General features: G+C 35.0%; 1 long non-coding RNA gene across 1 annotated transcript; it reads left to right on the plus strand.

The window, feature by feature from the left end:
- The first annotated feature begins 2,605 nt into the window (after nucleotides 1–2,605).
- Nucleotides 2,606–12,269, plus strand: LOC127557739 (uncharacterized). Its single transcript, XR_007952611.1, has 3 exons — nucleotides 2,606–2,701; nucleotides 4,485–4,669; nucleotides 11,808–12,269. It is a non-coding gene; the product is annotated as an uncharacterized LOC127557739 (long non-coding RNA).
- The last annotated feature ends 8,227 nt before the right edge of the window (nucleotides 12,270–20,496 follow it).

Below are 20,496 nucleotides of genomic sequence, written 5' to 3' on the forward strand. Positions count from 1 at the left end.
TCTATATGATAAAGATATAACTTCCTTTTCTAACAAAAACTAAGGAATTAGATTTAAAATAAAGATATAGGAAAGACTTGGGAAAGGAAGGGATTTTTTTTAAGAGAAAATAAAATCCCTCATAGTTAGCTTTAAAAATGACATATACAATAATGGAATTATTCACCCTTCCAACAAAAGCTAAAGCTCTAGATAATTTTTGAGAAAGTGCTGAAAATTTATTTAAAGACAAATAGAATCCTTAATTGATAATTTTTCATAGGGTAATGAATATCTGCATGAGCAGTGATAGTAATGTCTTAATGCACCATATTTTGGGATTTACTTACTGTTACTGTGTAAGACAAGCTTAATTTCTTACATTTTGGATTTTCAAAAGGGAAACTTCACAAAAAAAGGTTAAACGTGCATGGGGAGAATAGGAAGAATTAGTTTTGAGGATAAATATGAAAAGTATGCACCAGGAAAAAAATATGGCAATGTAGCTGTGCTTGGGAGGAAGGGGAGGAGGTAACCGCTTCTCTATTTTCAAAATGGTTTATTCAGACAACATTCTGGACTCTGTATCTCCACTCAAAAGGGAGTATATATATATATATGCTATACTTCTGGCCTCCCTAATTGTCTCCATTTATTACTTGTCTCCTATCATCATCCCCCCAAAAGAGAAGAAGTCCCCCAATCAGTATAGAAGTATCCCCAACTGATGGGAGATATTAGAAGGCAATGATTATCCTAGACATCATTATAATTCTGTCATTGAATATGAGGATTAATATTTTATGAAGCTATGGCATAGATATAATCCACTGTATTTTATAATGTGAAAATAAAATCATGGGGATGTCATATGCAGGAGGCATTATTAGACTGGCTTGTTTTAGCCCCTGAACTAGGAAAAATGATTGTAAGGTAAAAAGGAGAAGAAGTAGGCTTCCCAGATAGATAATCTTAAGAATCAGATAAGAAAAAAAGCACAATGGGGATGTTTCAGAATGTGATAGCTTCTCCCTTGTTCAGCATCTTCAAGAAAAGTATGGATGAATATTTATTGAGGAGGAAGGTCTTTAAGATAGCATATGATATCCAATGCCAAGTTCTATGATTCTAGAAGTAGAGATAATTCTCAGTAATTGAAACCCAGAGGTCTATGAATGTAGTTGGAGGGAATCTGATTTGTTCCATGTATTTTCAAAGGCTCCGATATTTAGTTAGTTTATCCCTTGTTTCTGAAGAGGACCAATAACATCTTGGGGTGATCCTGACTCTCGCATAAATCAGATTTAAGTGACACATAGTTGCATAAAGTCATCAGCTTCAGTATCTCTTTCAGAGTCAGCAAAATCAAGATGGCTGATGATGGCCTGGGATGTAGTGGATGATCTTGGCATCTTTAATGTTTATAACTAAGCTCTAAGAACTCTCATACCATCTGCTTCAGCTGTTGGAACAAATTGTTTTCATCCACCCATTATGCCAGGGGAAGTCTTCACATGTTTGGGGTAGACACGCTCCAGTTCACTTACCCTCAACTTGATTTAGTTTTTCTGCTATTTACTCCCACTCATGGCTCCAAAAACGATAGCATTTTCAGTGGCTATACCCTGGTTTGCTAAAGCTAGAATACTTCAGAATGCATTTTACTGTATTATCAGTAGCTGCCATGAGGGCATAAATCTGTATAATTTTTCACCATCGAGAGGTATTGATAAATGACTAGCTTAATATTAATTAGTTGAGTCAAGTAAAATGTTTATCTTTATTACAGAACATAATATATTTTATAGTATGGTTTCATAAAATATTTTGTTGGGGAATATAGTTCCATGAAAAACTCACTCAGATGCCCATATGGATATTTGGGGGAGAGGAGAAGGTGGAGGGGATTTCTGTTGCAAATTCAGTTTTTCATAAAATGGAATTTGCTTGGTGTCCAAATATAATCAGCATATTTTTCCTTTTAAGTATGTCCCTTCTATCCTGTCTCTCAACAATACACTTTCCTAAATAAGACCATAATTAATGATCCAAAATGCTCATGTATGGGATCATCTTAGTTTTATTTTTTTGGTTAAAATCTCTCAATTGATAATTCACTTATGAAATTATAAAATGGGGGCAAGCATACCTGGCTATTGAGATACTCACAGGGAAAGACAATTGGCAGTAGGAAATGGGATGACAATCGCACTTTAATTAAATATAGAAATATTGGGGCAGGGAGAGGCCATAAAGGCAGAGATGAGCAGTAAAAGAAATACAGATGTACAGATGAAGTGGTTTAGGTATGGGAGAATGAGACAGTGAAGGAAGACAATGTGAGGGAATATCATTCATGTAAGCATGAGTTAAAGTTGGGAGCACCAGCGACATGGACCCTATGGAGATGGAAAAATACTCTGGTGGTGGTGGCAAGAGACAAGAGTTTGAGGTATCCTTTTTTCTACAGTTTTTTTTTTTTTGGGGGGAAACAGACCAATTCCTAGCAATGGCACTTTGGTGTTAGTTCATTATCGAATGAAATCACCTAAAGCTGTTGGTAAAACTTCAAAGTTATATCTCAAAGTTATCTGCACCTTTTGATGTTCTGTTGGTTTTTAAGGTGAAAATCTAGAATTTGTCTGGAATTTACATATCACAGGACCAGAAACCTTGATGGCAGTGGCTGAGATGACTTCACTTGTTTCAGTACATATTACTGGTATGTAAATTTTGACAATGTATGATAACAATCTGTAAATTATGCTCCTTTGATCTTTGAGATAATTTGTATGTGACTTCCAGCTTCTTCTTTACAATCTTATTTCCTGATATTGCCTCTTTATACTGGCTACTTATAAAGTTACTATTTGATAAGAAAGTGTGTGTGTGTGTGTGTGTGTGTGTGTGTGTGTGTGTGTGTGTGTGTTTTGGTCAGGAGACCAAAACAAGATGAAATTATAATATGCCTCTGATTTCATTAATAAAGGGAACTTTCAGGGAGGAAACTCCCTTTATAAATGCAGATTGGCAACTCCAATGAAACTTCTCATTACATAGAGTTGCCCGGGGCACTGGCTGTTAACATTAAAAACCTTGTCCATCTTCTCAGAAATATTCTGTCAAAGGTAGAATGTAAGCCTTAGTCTGCCTGATTCTAAGATTGATGAACTATATATTTATATAGCCTCTTGTGTGACTATTATTCCAATATTTTAAGTTAGAATACAATTGCTAAGAACCATTTTTTCATTCTGTTTGGACTTATTTTTGCAAACTCCCAGATTTGTCTCACTGAAACCTTGTTGCCTGTTGCTCATTAAATTGTTCTTGTTCAGATCAATTCCATCATTATTTCTTCCCCTGTTTTTCCAGTATTGATGTTAAGCTAACTGACTGATAATTTCCTGGATCTCCCCTTTGGCACATCTAGGAGATTGGAATGATTATTATAATAATTATTTCCTTGACTCTCTTTGAAGTCCATTCATCATTCTCTATTTTCTTCAGTGCTTCTGACTTAAATAGAATCTCTTGTAAACATATTATTCATAAAAGTAAACATCTTATGGTGAGGATAATATTCATAAATGATTCCAAGAAAAGGGAAATTAACTTTTCATTTAAAATTACTTTAAATGGACTAAATATGCTAAATCAGAGGTAGCTAGTAAAAAGTAAAGCATTAACAACTATACAAGCTTTTTCATACTCATTAGTATTCCTATGAATAAAAAAGTGGGGAAATTATTAAAATAGGTTCATTAATGAAGCACAATGGAAAAGTACAGTTTCCTTTGCTTGGTTTTCTAGGAGCATTATGCACAGTCTTACTAAACAGCTCTCTTTGTTTGCATTCTCTCAAATAAATTGTTAATTGACCTAAAGATAGCCAGGGCAGCTAGGTGGTAGTGGATAGAGCACTTAGCCTAGAGTCATGAAGATCTGAGTTCAAATATGCCCCTAGAAGGGAAGTTAGGTGGTACAGTGGTTAGACCGGCCCTGAAATCAGGAGGACCTCAGATACTTAACACTTCCTAGCTATGTGATCCTAGGCAAGTCACTTAACCCCAATTGCTTCAGCAATATATATATATACACACCCAGATATTTACTTGCTGTGTTGCTTTGTTCAAGTCACTTAACTCCACCTTGATTCCAAACCTGCCTCTAAAATCTACCATGTGATCCAGGGCAAACCACCTAATTCTTGAGCCTCAGTTTCTTAATCTGCAAACAGAGGGAATTAGATTAGATGGTGTATGATGTCCATTCCACATCAAAATCAAAGATCATGGATTTTCATGTCTCCAATTTTTATCTTCCTTATGTCTCAATGTCACCATATTTACTGCAAGGTCAGAGCCAGAAGGGACATTAGGGACCAATCCTCTTGTTTTTGGAAACTGAAAATAAGAGGAAAGAGTCTTTTTCTAAGGTCACCCAGCTTAGTTCATCCTACCTCCCATTTCAAGGTATTTTTCTTTTGTATCTTGACATTGAAGAGAGGATTAGCAAACAGGAGGGTCCTGAAGGTGGAGGAGAGATTGGAGGGAGAAATGAGAGGAAGGATGAAGAAAGGGACAGCTAGCAGGGTTGAAGCCCGACTTTGTTGACTTCCCACTCTCCCCTGGGATCAGCCTCTGTTTATCTTCAACTGCGCCCTGGCAAAGGAAAGCTATGGACCAAGGTATTTTTGTCACCTGTCGCATAGTACCATCAAAGCAGAAGCATTACTTTTAATTTCACTGCAGTATGCCCACACTCTGTCCTGTGATTTATGAAGATTTTTGTTTGTTTGTTTGTTAACTTAATGTGGCCAATTTTGGAATATAAGGTGCTCCATCCCCAGAGAATTAACTAATCAAGGTATCACTGCATTTAATTAATGTTCCTCAATTAACTGAAGCCAGATGTTATGATTGACCAAATGAGATTTTTTTGTACATAAAAATGATAGGGGATTTAGAAAAGAAAATTACTTGACAAAAGTAGAATGTAATTAACTACTTGCCTTTTTTTTAAAGTTTAGAACTTGGTCATTATCAGAGACTGGAGAGCTGGAAAGATTTTAGAGATTATCCTATCCATTTAACACAAAAGGAAACCAAGGCACACAACTTAAATACTTGATCCAAGATGACAAAGGTTTTAAATAGCTTAGCCAGACTTTATTCCCCTTTCCTTTAATTCCAAATATCATGTTATTTCTACTACCCCATCCTGAAGAGTTCCACAAAATATCAGAATTAGATCTTGACATAATTTAGCTTAACTCTTTTACATTTTTACTTTCCAGATGAAGAAGAGAGAAGTGTTTCATCTAAGCTTGACCAGTTAATTACAGAAATGAAATTAGATCCTAGATTTTTGGTTGTAATTGAGCTACCTTATAAATTATAACTTTTATTTTTTCTGTTTATGTAGCGTAATGTCAATGGCAAATGGCCCAAAGCTAACTCAATGAATGACAGAAATAGGATCCCAAAACATCTTGATAGGCTAGAGTGTTGGGCTAAACCTATTGGGAAGAAATTAAATATGGTAGACATAAAATCACATAAAAGATTAATGGATAGGCTATGGCTAGTTTGTACTTTATCTGAAAACAACAACAGTAAAATGACCCTGTAAAAGCAATCACCTGGAGATTTTAGTGGACTCTAAACTCCATTTGAGTCAACATATAATGTATTGAGCCAGAAAGGCTGCTGTTTTAGGCCACATTGAGAAGAGGAAGGATGAGGAGGTTATGGTCTCACTGTACTTTGCTACTTTTCTATATTTTGAATGTAAGTTTCAAATCCTTTTTCTGTTATTTATTACCTTTGTGACTTTGGACTGAACCTTCACCTATTTCATCTACAAAATGAACATTGGCTTCTCTCCAGCTCTAAAATTACGATAATATTTTGATTTGTTTTGAGTATTGATTTGATTTGATTTTGTAGTCACACATTTCTCACATATTTCTTAAGATGTGTGTGGATGTCTGTCTTGAGCATGGAAGATGAAAGGAAAGACTATATGGCATTTTATTATAAAATGATTTAACAAAGGCTCCCAAATTCAGTTTCAGTCCTGACTTCAATATTTTTCAACAATGCTAAGAAAAACAAAATATCTTTTACTGATTTTCTTCCCCTAGAATTAGATGACCATGTTTACTTATTATTGTTCCTTGAATAGAGAAGCTACATAAAGCATTAGTGACTTGAATTAGGGGAAATCTCTTTACAACTGTGCTGTTTACAACCAAGAGTTTTCAGTTGGTACTTGGAATATGGAAGTCAAATACATAAGCTTCCTAGAATTCCCTTCAGCTTGAGGAGAGAAGTGAGTTCTGACTATTAAGCTTTTAAGTACTAACTACTGAAACTCAAGCAGCTCAAGGAACTCTCTTGGAACTGGGCTTGAGTGAGGAAATGTAGATATGAAATTTTGAAACTTATAAATTTTCCTGAAAATTTAAGAGACTTGCCTAGAGTCACACAGCTAGAATGGGCTAGAGAGAGGATTTGAACTCAAGATCTGCTTGGGCCAGCTTTTTTGTCTACTCCACCATATAACCTTCCTTAGACTCTATAGCTTATGGATACAAGGAAACAGGATGTCCAGTTGCTTCTAAGAACTTATTTATTACAGATAATAAAAATCTGTCTTCTCCCAAATCAATCCCTGAGGTCACATTTATACCTTTTTAAGTTGAAGGAGAAAGAGAAATAAATTTCATGGAGGAAGCCCATTTTGTTTTTCATTGATTTCAAAGGCATACTTACTATCTTAGCAACTCAACTGATTTTCCTCATTTTATTTTATACATGCCACAAAGCAGTTGTGATTTTCAATTCTAGTGATTGTAAAGAGTGGATTCTGTGGGGTAACTTGTGGTTGGGGTGATTTCTCAACCACCAAGATGTTGTTTGCATTGCTTAATAGTGTCTGAAATCGGTATGGGACTAATGTATAGTTAATCATTTAAAGACTGTCCCCTTCTAACATAAAGCATGGGGTTTTTTAAGAGAGCAAATTTAAATACAATTTGTGCTAATAACACATTACAGTAGACATTTGTACCTAGGGGAAAAGGGAAGGGACTTTAATGGGTTTTAAAGTATACTGCAATGCAAATTTATTTTTGGCACTACTGTATCTTGAAATTTTCTTTTATTTTTTAATGAGCTATATTTACTTTTATCTTAATTTTAACTTTTGGAGATGATTTATAACAATGAAAAGCTAGTTTAGTCTTACTTGTTGCTTATATGGGGAAAAGAACTCTTATTCGGGGTGTGATGGTTCCTTCCAACTTTGAGATTCTATGAATTAATTGTTTTATGCAGTGTGATTCTTGGACATTTTTAGATAATGGCATCATGATGATTCTCTCAGTATGCCAGTAGGCTGTACTTGGTTCATTTATTTATCCACTTATCTATCTAAGTTTGGATTTGTAATTTCATTGGTGTAGGCAACTCCCAGTGTGGAAAAGTTCTTCCACAGATACATATAGGAAATTCAGAATCATAGATAAAAAACTAAGAGGGATTGTAGAGATTTTCTAGCCTTATTCCGCCAATTTTACAAAGAAAACCAAGAGTTTTCATTTGGTACTTGGAATATGGAAGCCAAATACACAGGCTTCTTAGAATTTCCTTCAGCTTGAGGATGGAGCTAGGAGAGAAGTGAGCCTTGACTATTAAGCCTGAATTTTTCTGACTCTTAGTCCAGCAGGGAATTTCTAGAAGTAAAGAGAGATGATGCAATAGCTTCTGCTATAGGCAGGACCTGTTTCTAGGTCTTCTTGACTTCTTTATGTGTCTTGTCTTTCAGGGGCATGAAGATATGTTAATAATTTTTACTGACCCTCAAGAAAGAGTCATTTTTTTAAAATTAAAGTTTATTTATTTAGGTTATGTCTGTACATTCATTTCTTACATATTAAAATCAGAACAAAAAGGAAAAACAAGAGAAAAAAAAGAAAAGAAAAAGGTGAAAATACCATGCATTGATGGACATTCAATCTCCATCGTTCTCTTTCTGTATGTGGTTGGTGTTTTTCATTCAAAGTGTGTTGGAATTCCTTGAATCATATGAATTGCTGAGAAGAACCAAGTATATGATCATTGGTCATCAGGAATCTTGTTCCTGTGTACGATGTTTTCCTGGTTCTGCTTGCTTCATTCAGCATCGGTTCATGTAAATCTGTCTGGGCTTTTTCTAAAATCAGCCAGTTCATCATTTTTTATAGAACAATAATATTCCATTTTTCATATAATTTATTCAGCAATTCCTCAATTGATGGATATCCACTCATTTTCCAATTCTTTGCCACCACAAAAAGAGCTGTTACAAATATTTTTGCACATGTGGGTCATTTCCCCTCTTTTCTGATTCCTTTGGGATAGAGACTCAGTAAAGACACTGCTGGGGCAAAGGGTTTGCACAGTTTTATAGTCCTTTGGGCATGGTTCTTAATTGCTATCCAAAATGGTTGTATCAGTTCACAACTCCACCAACAATGCATTAGTATCCCAGTTTTCCCACGAACTCTCCAACACTTATCATTATCTTTTCTTGTCATCTAAGCCAATCTGAGAGATGTGAGGTAGTACCACAGAGTTGTTTTAATTTGCATTTCTTTAATTAATAATGATTTAGAGCATTTTTTTCATATTGACTAGAAATGTGAGCCACAATTTTTTTTTAAAGAAAGATAATCATGATTTTCTAGAAATAGTGCTAGAAACACTATCTGACCATGAACTGAATCACAAGGAATTCTTTCAGTCTTATCTAACCCAAATTAGATGCATTTATTAAGCCTCTACTGTGTGCAAGGTACTGTGCTACATACTTAGCATATAAAGACAAAACAAAAATCACTATTCCCTCAAGTACTTTACATTCTATACTTTATGTACAACTTTGTCAATGTAAGCTATTTTTATTTATTTTTGATGATTGAAGATGATGATAAAAATGAGAAGGAGGAGGCAATGTGGTGTAATGGACAGCAAACCAATATTGGAGTCAAGAAGATTTGTGTTCTAGTTCTATTTCAGATCCATCTCAACTTTGGGAGAAAGAGCAGATCATTTAGCCTCACAGAGTTCCCAAGCAACTTTCTATGGCTATGAATTATAGATCAGTTCCTACTCTGTATTAGTGGAGGGAGTTTCATTATCTGCCATTCTTGCGATTTCAAACATATTATTGTTCTAATAAGGTAGAATGAGGAATAATACTTTATTAATATACAATTTTTGCATGAGAATAAATTATCCAGACTTGAGGAAAGGACATTAGAGTATTTCAACATTAAGGACTTTTCATGTTCAAATACATAAAAGATGGACATAATCAAAAGAGAGTGAATTCTCTTGTACAATTCATGTGTAATTGAGGGAGGGAGGGGTGTTTGAAGAAGCTGATCTTTGGTGAAGCTTCCCTTCCTTAGAGTTATTCTCACCTGCCCATCCTCACTTCATTTGCTTTAATGATTTTTTATTTCATTCCCAGCTGTGAACTTTGTCCCATAATTATTGATGGGGGAAAAAAAAGAGCAGATTTGGCCCGACACCAGTGCTTGGAGAGAGCAATTAGACCTGGAAAGATTAATAAACCTGGTTCTGTTTTTGGAAGCGGAAGGGAGGAAATAAGGGCTAAGAAATGTTGCATCACCAGTATTTTGAATGGCAAAGAAAAAGGATTCAGAAGAGAAATTATTACAAGGCTGTGATTCAGCTACCCCCTAACATAATCTTCTGCAAATAGGTCCAATCACAAAGAAGGCTAAGACTAGGGAAAAGAGAAGTAAATCACTTAAATGTTCATTTGTCTGTGATGTCCACATCCTTTGTGGATGTGTGTGTGATGACCACAGCCTTTAATTATTTGTTTAATCTAATTTCCTTAATAAGAGGATCTGGATGATGGGATTGACTTTGTGGCATGCCCTTTATTGGGAGATGTGCATGCCAGTTGTATAGTCTGGATTACTTGGGTCCATATTCCACTTCAAATATTTCTTAACTAGATGATCCTGGGCAATTCCCATCATTTTTTCATTGCTTCAGCTTCTTCATCTGCAAAATGAAGGCTTGAACTCAGTTGTCTCTAAAGGACATTCTAGCTCTCTATCTAAGACCCTGCCAAAATATCTTTAATTCTTGCCTTCAAATTAGGACTATATATATGTAAGATCACAACTTTCTGAATTTATTTATTTTTTGTTTGAAAAGTTGTACTGTTTTGTGGCATTCTAAACAGTATTAACAAACTGGTCAGATTATTATTTTTTTTTAGCACTTTTAATGTGAGAAATTTTGTTATTTTGTTTAAAAAATCATATTTGAAGTATCTTAATAACCACAGTTATTTATTTCTCTTTTTTCCTATTAATGTCAAAATTGTTAAGAGATATTTATGTAGGCATAGCTTTCTATAGAGGCTAATGGCTATTATTATTAGGTAATGAAAAATTTCAAGGTTCCATTCAGCTGATTCCTTTTAAGTCATGTATCACCTACTAAACATATTTTAAATCAGGTTTAATGAGGGCTTGATAATGGAGAGGAACTAGACCTAAGATTTCTGTGAGATAGGGGAACTTCTGGATAAGTAAATTAATTCCCTTTACCAAAGCAGGTCAGTTCCTTTTCTGTGACTTCCAGCCTTAGAGAATTGCCTAAAGCATTGAGGGTTAAGGATTTGAATCCAGATCAGAAGCTAAATATAAATCCTAGAGAAACTAGGAGGCACTATTGTATATAGAACACTGCACCTGGAGTCAGGAAGACTCATCTTCCTGGGTTCAAAACCATTCTCAGACATTTAATAGCTATGTGCTCCTAGGCAAGTCACTTAACCCTGTTTGCCTTAGTTTGCTCATCTTTAAAATGAGCTGGAGAAGAAAATGGCTGATTGCTCCAGTATCTCTGCCAAGAAAACCACATGGAGTCATGAAGAGTCATACATGACCAAACAATGCAACAAATATAAATTCTAAGATATATCTCTCTATATTTATATAAATAAATTCTATATAAGATTTGTCTAATATATACATATATGTCAAACTGCAAATTATGTGCATCCATGTACATCTATTAAAATCTAAATAATTTTGAATATAAAAAACAGTTAAGTGATTTTATGGCTTTAAGAGATTTCAGATATTAAAAAATATATTGAAATCCCCCCACGAATAATGAAGTTACATTAAAATTGTTATTTTATTTGTACAGCTTAGATCAGAGCCTATAAACTTGTTTTTATGTTTTAATATTTTGATAACTATATTTCAACATAATTGATTTTCTTTGCAATCTTATGTATTTTAGTCTATATGTTTAAAAGCATTGCTTGGAGAAGCAAGAAATGAGTATTTTACACTGTCTCAGGCTCTGTGCTAAGAGCTTTAAAAAGGGATCTATCAATTTCACCAGGCTGCCAAAGTGATCCGTGATACAAAAAAAAAGTGGTTTAGATGAATAATAGAAAAAAAATTAAACCTAAATCAAGGAGATTTAATAGTTGTATAGATACATTCCTATTTTAATGGAGAGGACTAAAGTCATTTTTACATGTGTCTGATCTATTATATGTATAATAAATAAACATATGGACACACATTATGTATACGCACATGTACGTATATATGGGTATATAAATATATAACCTTTCTCTTTTGGTGGTGTTGTGGAGGAGGGGAATAGTTCATTAAAATAAAAACAAGTATCAACAAAATCTTAACCGTTAACATTGATCTTGCTTGAATTCAAGCCGTCATCCTGTCATCTTTCTTTTCTTCTATTTAAACTCAGGAACTGGTCAGCAACTACAACTCAATGAATAAACAATTGCAAAAGCCCCAAGCAACAGGACTGTCAATATGGTCATCAGTGAAGCGTGAAGAATCTGAATCTTGTTTTTCATAAATTACTTAAATCATTTTTGTTCTTTGATATATTTGCTTCATACTAATTCATACCATCATATTCTCCCCATGCATGATGCATCTGTAAATTGGAAAAACCGTTTTATCTTGAAAGTAGGATGTCACCGTAAACAAGTTATCATCAGTTAAATTGAGCCACCTACTATGCCAGTAATTTCCTTAATTTATTTAGAAAATGCATTCAGCACATAAAGATCCCCAGGTTCAAATACAAAGAATTGAAAGAAGTGAATATTTAAAGCAATGATGGGACAATTTCCCAGGATACTGAGTCTTTCTGAGTCATATTAATAAAGCTTTGCCTTAATAAGACAAATAAATTAAAAGAGGTCCAAACACAAAGACTATCCCTGAATGTCCTTCCTTTTGGATTTCTTTGAATCACAGTGGTAGTCTAGCCATTGTTAGATAATATTCAGCATTATCTACTTCTCAACTTATGTTAATGGCCTTGCATAGAAACTTGACATTTCAGTGCTTAGTTGAGAATGAATTTGTTGTGGACCACGCTATAGCAAGGGCAGAACTCTTACTAGACCTAGGCTATTTGTTAAAGGCCCATGGAACTGGTGGGGTTTTGAAATTTCAAGAATTCCTAATTCTCTGGGGCCAGAGGTTTATTAAATACCTTCTTATTAAATTCCTATTAAATTCCCTTCAGGGAGATCGAGTTATTTTGGAATGAGAATACCAAATAGGGACTGCAGAAAATTCTGTTTGGTAATAGGGACTGATTATCCTGAGTTCTATTAAAGAGGAGAGGAAGATGTGGTTGAGAGGGAACTCTAGTCTGTGTCAGAACCTGGCAGAAACACAAGGAGAGACAAGGAGTTAATAGCCAGTAGCTTTGGTCAGAAGGATTTAGGAAGTTGCACATGTCAAAGACATCAACATCAGCTAGAGATCAGGCAGTGTAAATGAGGTGCTGGGGCTAGAGCTGGAAATGGTCTAAGAAAACAGGTAAAGTCTGAAATCAAATTGAAGCCAGTTTGATTACTGAGAGATAGGATAAAATCCAACAGGATGTTAAAAAGAGGCAGAATGAATGAATGAATGAAAAAGGTTTTCTTAAACATTTACTATATACAAAGCAAAAACCTTAAACTTAGAAACCAGGTATAAAAATTACTAAAATCCACGATGAAAGAGACCTGATACTGAAGTGGGTCCCTATTGATATAGAAAGGAGGAAACCCAGATCTGTCACTGTGTCCCATCACCTCGAAGTCTGTGGATATAAGATGTCTGTGTCTGAGGAGTCATTGTTCACAGTTTCCTTTGGAAGTGTCAGGTCCCCAGCTTAACTTCACAAAAGAAACCACTATATGGAAAGTCAGAATTCTGACCCCACAGTTCCTTACTGTAGGGGTAAGAAATGAGGATAAGGGAATATTTCAGGAGGGATATTACCTATTCAAAAGCCACTCAATTCAAAATAATCTGTGCCAAAGAAACAATATCTGTAAAGGTTGTTGCTGCATGTACCATCGCTGTTGAAGATTCACTTGTGAATGCCCTCCACAGGTGGCTAGAGGTGAGAAACTCATCACAGTCTTAGAAGGAATATCCATCTCAATCAAGTCCATCCTCCTCCATCATCTTAGGATATCCCCATGGATAATTATGCTCTGTCCTTCAATAAACTTGAACGTTTCAGTTATACATTGAAACACTTTTGAGGAAAGAGAGGGAATAAGTAGGGGGAACTGGTTCCTTCTCTCCTTAAGATCACTTCAAACCTAGGTGTTGCCAAAATTAGAATTGCAGGCATAAGCGCCAGAAGTTATAAAAGTAACTTGAAAATCAGCATATTTCAATAGTAAAAAATTGGAAAAGCTAGTGCTACTAATATAGTCTTCCCCGTGAATTCAAGAGATTCACATTGTTGTTAAGCTCTGGGAAAAATTGTAAATTATTTAGAGTTTTCATTTAGGAACCCTTAATTAAAAGCATCCCACTGCCTCACTAAGGAATAGTGGGAATCAGAACAAAATATATGCGAATTCATAGAAATTCGGATTGGGTAAAAAAAGAGTAGATAAGAAATGAGGCAACTCTTACAGACAAATGGATATAAGTCAGTCAAGCATATCCCATGGCATTTCCAAATAAGTTTTCTGTGAAGTTTGAGACTGAGATTTCCCCAGTGTCAGTCTTATTTTATAAGATTCCCAATAGATACCATTTCCAAGGAAATCCCTGGAGAAATCTTCAGGCAGTAATTGTCATTTGGCTCAAATGGTCCTCCAGGGATTTCTTAAATCTAGGCTTAAACAAATTAAATTTGCTTTTATTTACAGTCTCTTTACCTAACTTTCTACAAAGCTATTAATCTCTTAAATTGACTTCTCTCCCCTCTTTCTATTTCTACCTTAATTACTGCAAATGGAACCACATGTTTCTTGTTGAAAACACTTTTTTTTTAGTTTCCATTATCATTTTTGCAAAATGTACTTTCTGGGATTTTTCATGGAACCACTATTTCCTCATAAGGTCTTCCATCTGGGTGGGCCTCTTCTTTTTCCTCCTCCATAGGGGATTCAATCTCCTCTCATCCTGAATCTATTCTCTCTCAGCTTCTTCTCTGTTGCTATCCTCCACTCCAAAGGATATACTTTCAGTTTTATATTTCAATTACTAGCTGAGGTTACAAAAATAATTTCCTTTAAAAAAGTCTCAATAGGAGTAATTTGGAACGATGCTCAAAAAGTTATCAAACTGAGCATACCCTTTGATACAGCAGTGTTTCTACTGGGCTTATACCCCAAAGAGATACTAAAGAAGGGAAAGGGACCTGTATGTGCCAAAATGTTTGTGGTAGCCCTGTTTGTAGTGGCTAGAAGCTGGAAAATGAATGGATGCCCATCAATTGGAGAATGGTTGAATAAATTGTGGTGTATGAATGTTATGGAATATTATTGTTCTGTAAGAAATGACCAGCAGGATGAATACAGAGAGGACTGGCGAGACTTACATGAACTGATGCTAAGTGAAATGAGCAGAACCAGGAGATCATTATATACCTCAACAATGATACTGTATGAGGATGTATTCTGATGGAAGTGGATTTCTTCGACAAAGAGAAGATCTAACTCAGTTTCAGTTGATTAAGGATGGACAGAAGCAGCTACACCCAAAGAAAGAACAATGGGAAATGAATATAAACTGCATTTTTGTTTTTGTTCCCAGGTTATTTATACCTTCTGAATGCAATTCTCCCTGTGCAACAAGAGAACTATTCGGTTCTGCACACATCTATTGTATCTAGGATATACTGTAACCTATTTAACATATATAGGACTGCTTGCCATCTGGGGGAGGGGGTGGAGGGACAGAGGGGAAAAATCGGAACAGAAGTGAGTGCAAGGGATAATGTTGTAAAAAATTACCCTGGCATTGGTTCTGTCAATAAAAAGTTATTAAAAAAAGAAAAAAGAAAAAGACAAGGAAAAAAAAGTCTCAGTAGGAACAAAGAGAAGATTCTACAATCAAACTTTAATATTAAGAAAAATATCCATAATCTGTAATGACTTACACTTAGAATTTTTTAAAAAAAAATTCGCTTTTGTACACAACGTGGAAGAGGCTATTAACAAGCAATCATTAAGCTGTTCATTTTATGAGGGAAAATCAGAATGAGATTGCATGCCAGAAAGAGTTTTATCAGGCTTTTTTTTTTTTTTTTTTTTTTTGGTTCTTGCTGATTTTGATATTTTATGTAAATGTTAAAGACAGATGTCTTTACATTGCTTTCACAAGTTTCTTAGGGAAAGTGGTCTCATTCCTATTTGGATGGTTGATTTCCTTCATTCTCAAAGTTGACCAGAATGACATCACTATATTAGAGCCAAGTCACATTGTGTCTGACTGTGACTGATCAGACTGCTCAGACTGAGCTCAGAATGCTCTGCCACAGATCGGACGCAAATAGTCCCCATGAATATTTGGGGTATATTTCCTAACCTCATGTATCTCTCATTTCTTCTGAGCTAATTCAATTCTACTTTGCTCATAGAGTCCAGCACCTTCTCTGATGAGGGCACACCTTGCTGGGCTGTCCTGTGTCAATGTCTCCCATATCATACAATTAAAGTTCTTAAGGGAGACCTTGAGAGTATCTTTGTATCACTTTTCCTGACCACCTTGTGAGTGCTTGCCCTGTGTGGGTTCTCCATAAAACAATCTTTTGGCAAGTGTACATTTGATATTGGAACAATGTAGCCAGCCCACAGAGTTGTGCTTGGCGGTTTAGTTCAAAGAAAGATCTCAGTGTCTGATATTTTATCCTGCCAGGTGATCTTCCGAATTTTCCTAAGACAACTCACATGGAAGTGATTCAGTTTCCTGGCATGGTGCTGGTACACTGTACAATAATGAAGTCAGCTCCATGGCTCTATAGACCTTTAGTTTGGCAGGCAGTCTGATACCTCTCCTTTCCCCCACTTTCCTTCAGAGCCCCCCAAACACTGAACTAGCTTTGGCAATGAATGTGTTAATCTCATTATCAATGTAGACATCTCTGGAAAGTATGCTGCCCAGGTAACAGAACTTATCCATACCATTCAAAACTTCACCATTTGCTGTCATTGATGGTTCCCCATATAGAAGGCGTGATGCTGGTTGATGGAAGTGTTTTCTTGGTGTTGTTAAGTCAAAATTAGCACAAGCAGCAAAGAATTGGTCTCACTCTTAAAGGATAAAGGATAAATGACATAATGGTATATCATGATCACAGTTTTTCTCTTTCCCTTTATCTCTGCCTTCATCCTTATTTCGCACTTGGAAATATGACGCCTGATATCCCCTAGTTTCTTAGTTTATCAAATTTTCCATTTTCTATTACAATCCATTCCATTCCATTCACTCCATTTTCAGTTATATATGGACCACCACCCCAATTAGTATTCAAACACGATTTGTCTAATATTTTACACACACTTATTTTTTATATTCTCACAAGAATCCTGTGAAATGCTACAGTTATCATCCCACTTTTACAGAGGAGATTTAACAGATATGATTTTCCCAATAATTTGGCTAGAAAATATAGGTACTAACAGGGATAAGACATGGGGAAAAATCTCAAAGGGGAAGACTGAATAGCTGAACTTGTCAATTGTAGTGTAAAAAAAATCCCAAAGTAGCAGTTTTATGGTAGTAGCAAGGAACTGGGAGCAAAGTGATTGTCAATCAACTGGACAAAGGTTTAGCAAGTTGTGATGCATTTTCCTCCTACCTCTTCGTTATCCTTATTCGTTTCCTTTGGTATATCTTCATACATCTCCCATTTACTGAGATGAATGTCCTTCAAGACTGTTCTCAAGGCACTATCTTCTTTTTTCTCTGTATTTTCTTTTAAGTATTCCTAATTTCTGTGGTTTCAATTATGATTTTTGCCAACTTCTATGGAAAGCTGGAGACTAGAGATGGAGGCTGAGAGGCTGTTATGAAATTATTGAAGAACCTGGCAAGAAGAGACTTGCTTGCCCTAATATCTCTGCTGAATTCTCCAGAACATGTCCTGCATTTTCCATTGGCATTTTAAATTCATTGTATCCAAAATGGAAATGATTAACTGTCCTTCTAAACCCACTTCTTCAAGTCTTCTTATTGCAATTGAAAAACTACCAGTCTTATAATCATTTAGTTTTTACAACCTCAGAGTCATGGTATCCTACATTTAGAACTGAAATTCAGCATTTGAAATAATATATTTTGAGATTTTCATTTTGGGATTGAAGGACAGAGAGAAATGACTTACCTCATATCACACTGACAGTAGGTAGTCGAAGCAATATTTAAAGCCAAGTCTATATCTTCAAAACCAGTATACCGTCCACCACATCATGCTTTTTTATTCCTGATTTTTGCTTCTTCCTCATCCTCCATATTCAGTTGTCAAGTTATTTTGATTCTACATTTCCCTCCTTCATTCCCTTCTAATCACTCATTCTGCTATTATCTTAGTCTAAATTCTCATTACTTTTTAGCTGGATTATTGTAATATCCTCTACTGATGAATCTTCCTCCTTTTATTCTCTCTCCTCTTCAATCCATCCTCAATGTAGCTGCCAGCATATTCTTCTCAGAATATGAATTTGACTATGTCCTTCTTGTTTGCTCAGACATCTTCAGTGGTTGCTTATGACTGCTGGGAAAAGTGCTAACTTCTTATCCTGACATTTCAAGTCCTCCACAATTTGGATGCAAATTCATGGACTCTGTGTTCTGTGCCATGATCCTGACATATCTTTTCTGATCTTGTTGCCTTCACACAGGCTATCTGCCATTCCTAGAATATATTATCTTCTTATTCCATGTCTTAGAATCTGAAAAACTTAGCTTAGTTGTCACTTCCTCCATTTGTCACTTTCCTGATCTCTGAAATGTGGGCTTTCTCCTTCCTCAAATGATCTTCTCTCTACTTATCTGTATCTATATCATATCTCTCAATAGAATATAAATTGCATGTAGACATGTCCTCTTTCTGCCCCCATGTGATTTGCCTTTGAAAATGCAAAATTTAATTTTTAAATGCCTAACTTTATTGTGTTCTAAAACAATAAAACTTCTAATGCAATTAAGTTGATTAAAATTAAGTTGATTAAATTGATTTTATTGAGTTGGACAGTGAAGTAATAAACAATGAAATTGATAAAAATAAATAGCGACCTTTTTTATTGAATCCCCAGAACAGTAAAACTTTCATTAACTTGGTTATTTTGGAATTCATTGTTTTTAATCTCTATAAAAGTGTTATTTTAATCGTTTATTTATTTAAAATTTCTTTCCTTTATCTTCCTTGTATAGGAAAAAGTTCTGCCAATTTGCAGATAGTACAGTTCTGACCTGTGTCTTAATATGTAATGAAGGGGGAAAAAATCTCACCTTAACAACACCTCAACAACAACCTCAATACACCTCAATAAAACAAAACACCTCAATAACTTCTGAGTGACTTCTGTTTGAGAAACATATTCTCTGAAATTCTGAATGGTGTTGGTTTTCTTAAACTGTTTCTTTGGAGTTAGATAAGCTCCAGAGAGGAAAAAAGTCAACCACATATGGACAAAGCATGACCCTCGCCTTTCCTTGAATGTGTCTCAAATTGGACTATGTTTCTGATCCTTTTTCACATACTTCAATATTCATTCCACTCACTTAAAATGCACAAACTTTCAATCTTAACACCTTTAGAGGAAAAACAATTATTTGAGGAAATAAATGAAATAAAATAACCATACCATATTTCAAGAAAAAGTCTCAGTGGCCCTTGCTTTATTGAGGCGAGTTTGTGTGTCTGCGGGTGAAACAATAAATGTTTACTGTGATTTTTTTGTGTGTGTGCATCTGTTTTATGAGTGCTTCAGTGCCCATCTGCAGTATTAATGGCTTAACAAGCAAACCTCTGCATTAAGGGGAACTGTTTTCATTTAGATAAATGAAAGCAGCATCAAAGGAAAATGAGGCAAGGTTCACCTTGTAAAAGTGGCAAATTAGATCCAAAGCAGTGCCACAGGCAAATCTCAATTCAATAGGATAAATCTGGCAGCCATGAGCATAAGGTAATGGGCTTTTCAAATGAGGTTTTTTTTTAAAATGTATTTTATGTACAGCACTGTATCACTAGCCAGGAGAGTAGAACACAATCTACGAGAAGAATAAAATGGAAAGATTCCACACAAGATAAATTGAATAATCACCTGTCTCCAAATTGCATCAAACAAAAGACTTGGGAAGGATCATCTAATAGGATTAGATTTTACTTTTCTTCTCCCTTCACAGCTCTTCCTCCCTCATTCATTAAGAAGAAATTAAGATGATGAAAAAAATCCATGATATACATTTAGCTCCTAAAAATTATTTCAGGCAGTTATTATTTCTTGGATTTATTTCCCATATTTTAGCAGATAGCATAATAATGACTCCATTTATAATCTGTTGTGATGTGGATCTTTCTTTTTCTGTGTTTCTCTACGTCCTTCTGTCTCTGTCTCCTGCTGTCTCTGTCTCTTTTTATATCTAGAGGAAAATCATGTCTTTTATTTCCAATTTACTTATTTCTCCTCTAATTTTCAAGATTTCCTCTTTCATGCTTCAGTTTGTTGATTTTTCTAGTTTAAAAATATTGCATATTCAGTCCATCATATTGTGTATTTAAAATGTTTTGTTGGTTTCTTTTTACATCACTATCACTTTCCAATTACTCTCTTTCCTCCATAATTTATTTCCCCACAATATAAAAAAGAGATGTAGAGATGGATGGATTGGAACACATGTCCCACAAAAAGGGGTCAAAGTGCACACTCAAATCGTGGAAAGTATAATTAAACAAAATAAATCAACATATTGACCAAATCTGACAAAATATATTTCTTTACCCCTATTCTACCATCTCTCTGGGGATAAATGGGATGCTTGCTTTATCAATCCTTGAATGTCACACTAAACCATTGTACTGATGAGAGATAACATCTTTTTAAAAAAGTTTTTTTTCTTAGAAATATTGAGTTTTTCAGCACTGGTTTTCTTTCTTTCTTTCTTTTTTTTAAATA

Source organism: Antechinus flavipes, chromosome 3 (genome assembly GCF_016432865.1).
Source record: "Antechinus flavipes isolate AdamAnt ecotype Samford, QLD, Australia chromosome 3, AdamAnt_v2, whole genome shotgun sequence".
In the NCBI taxonomy this organism is placed as follows: Eukaryota; Metazoa; Chordata; class Mammalia; order Dasyuromorphia; family Dasyuridae; genus Antechinus; species Antechinus flavipes.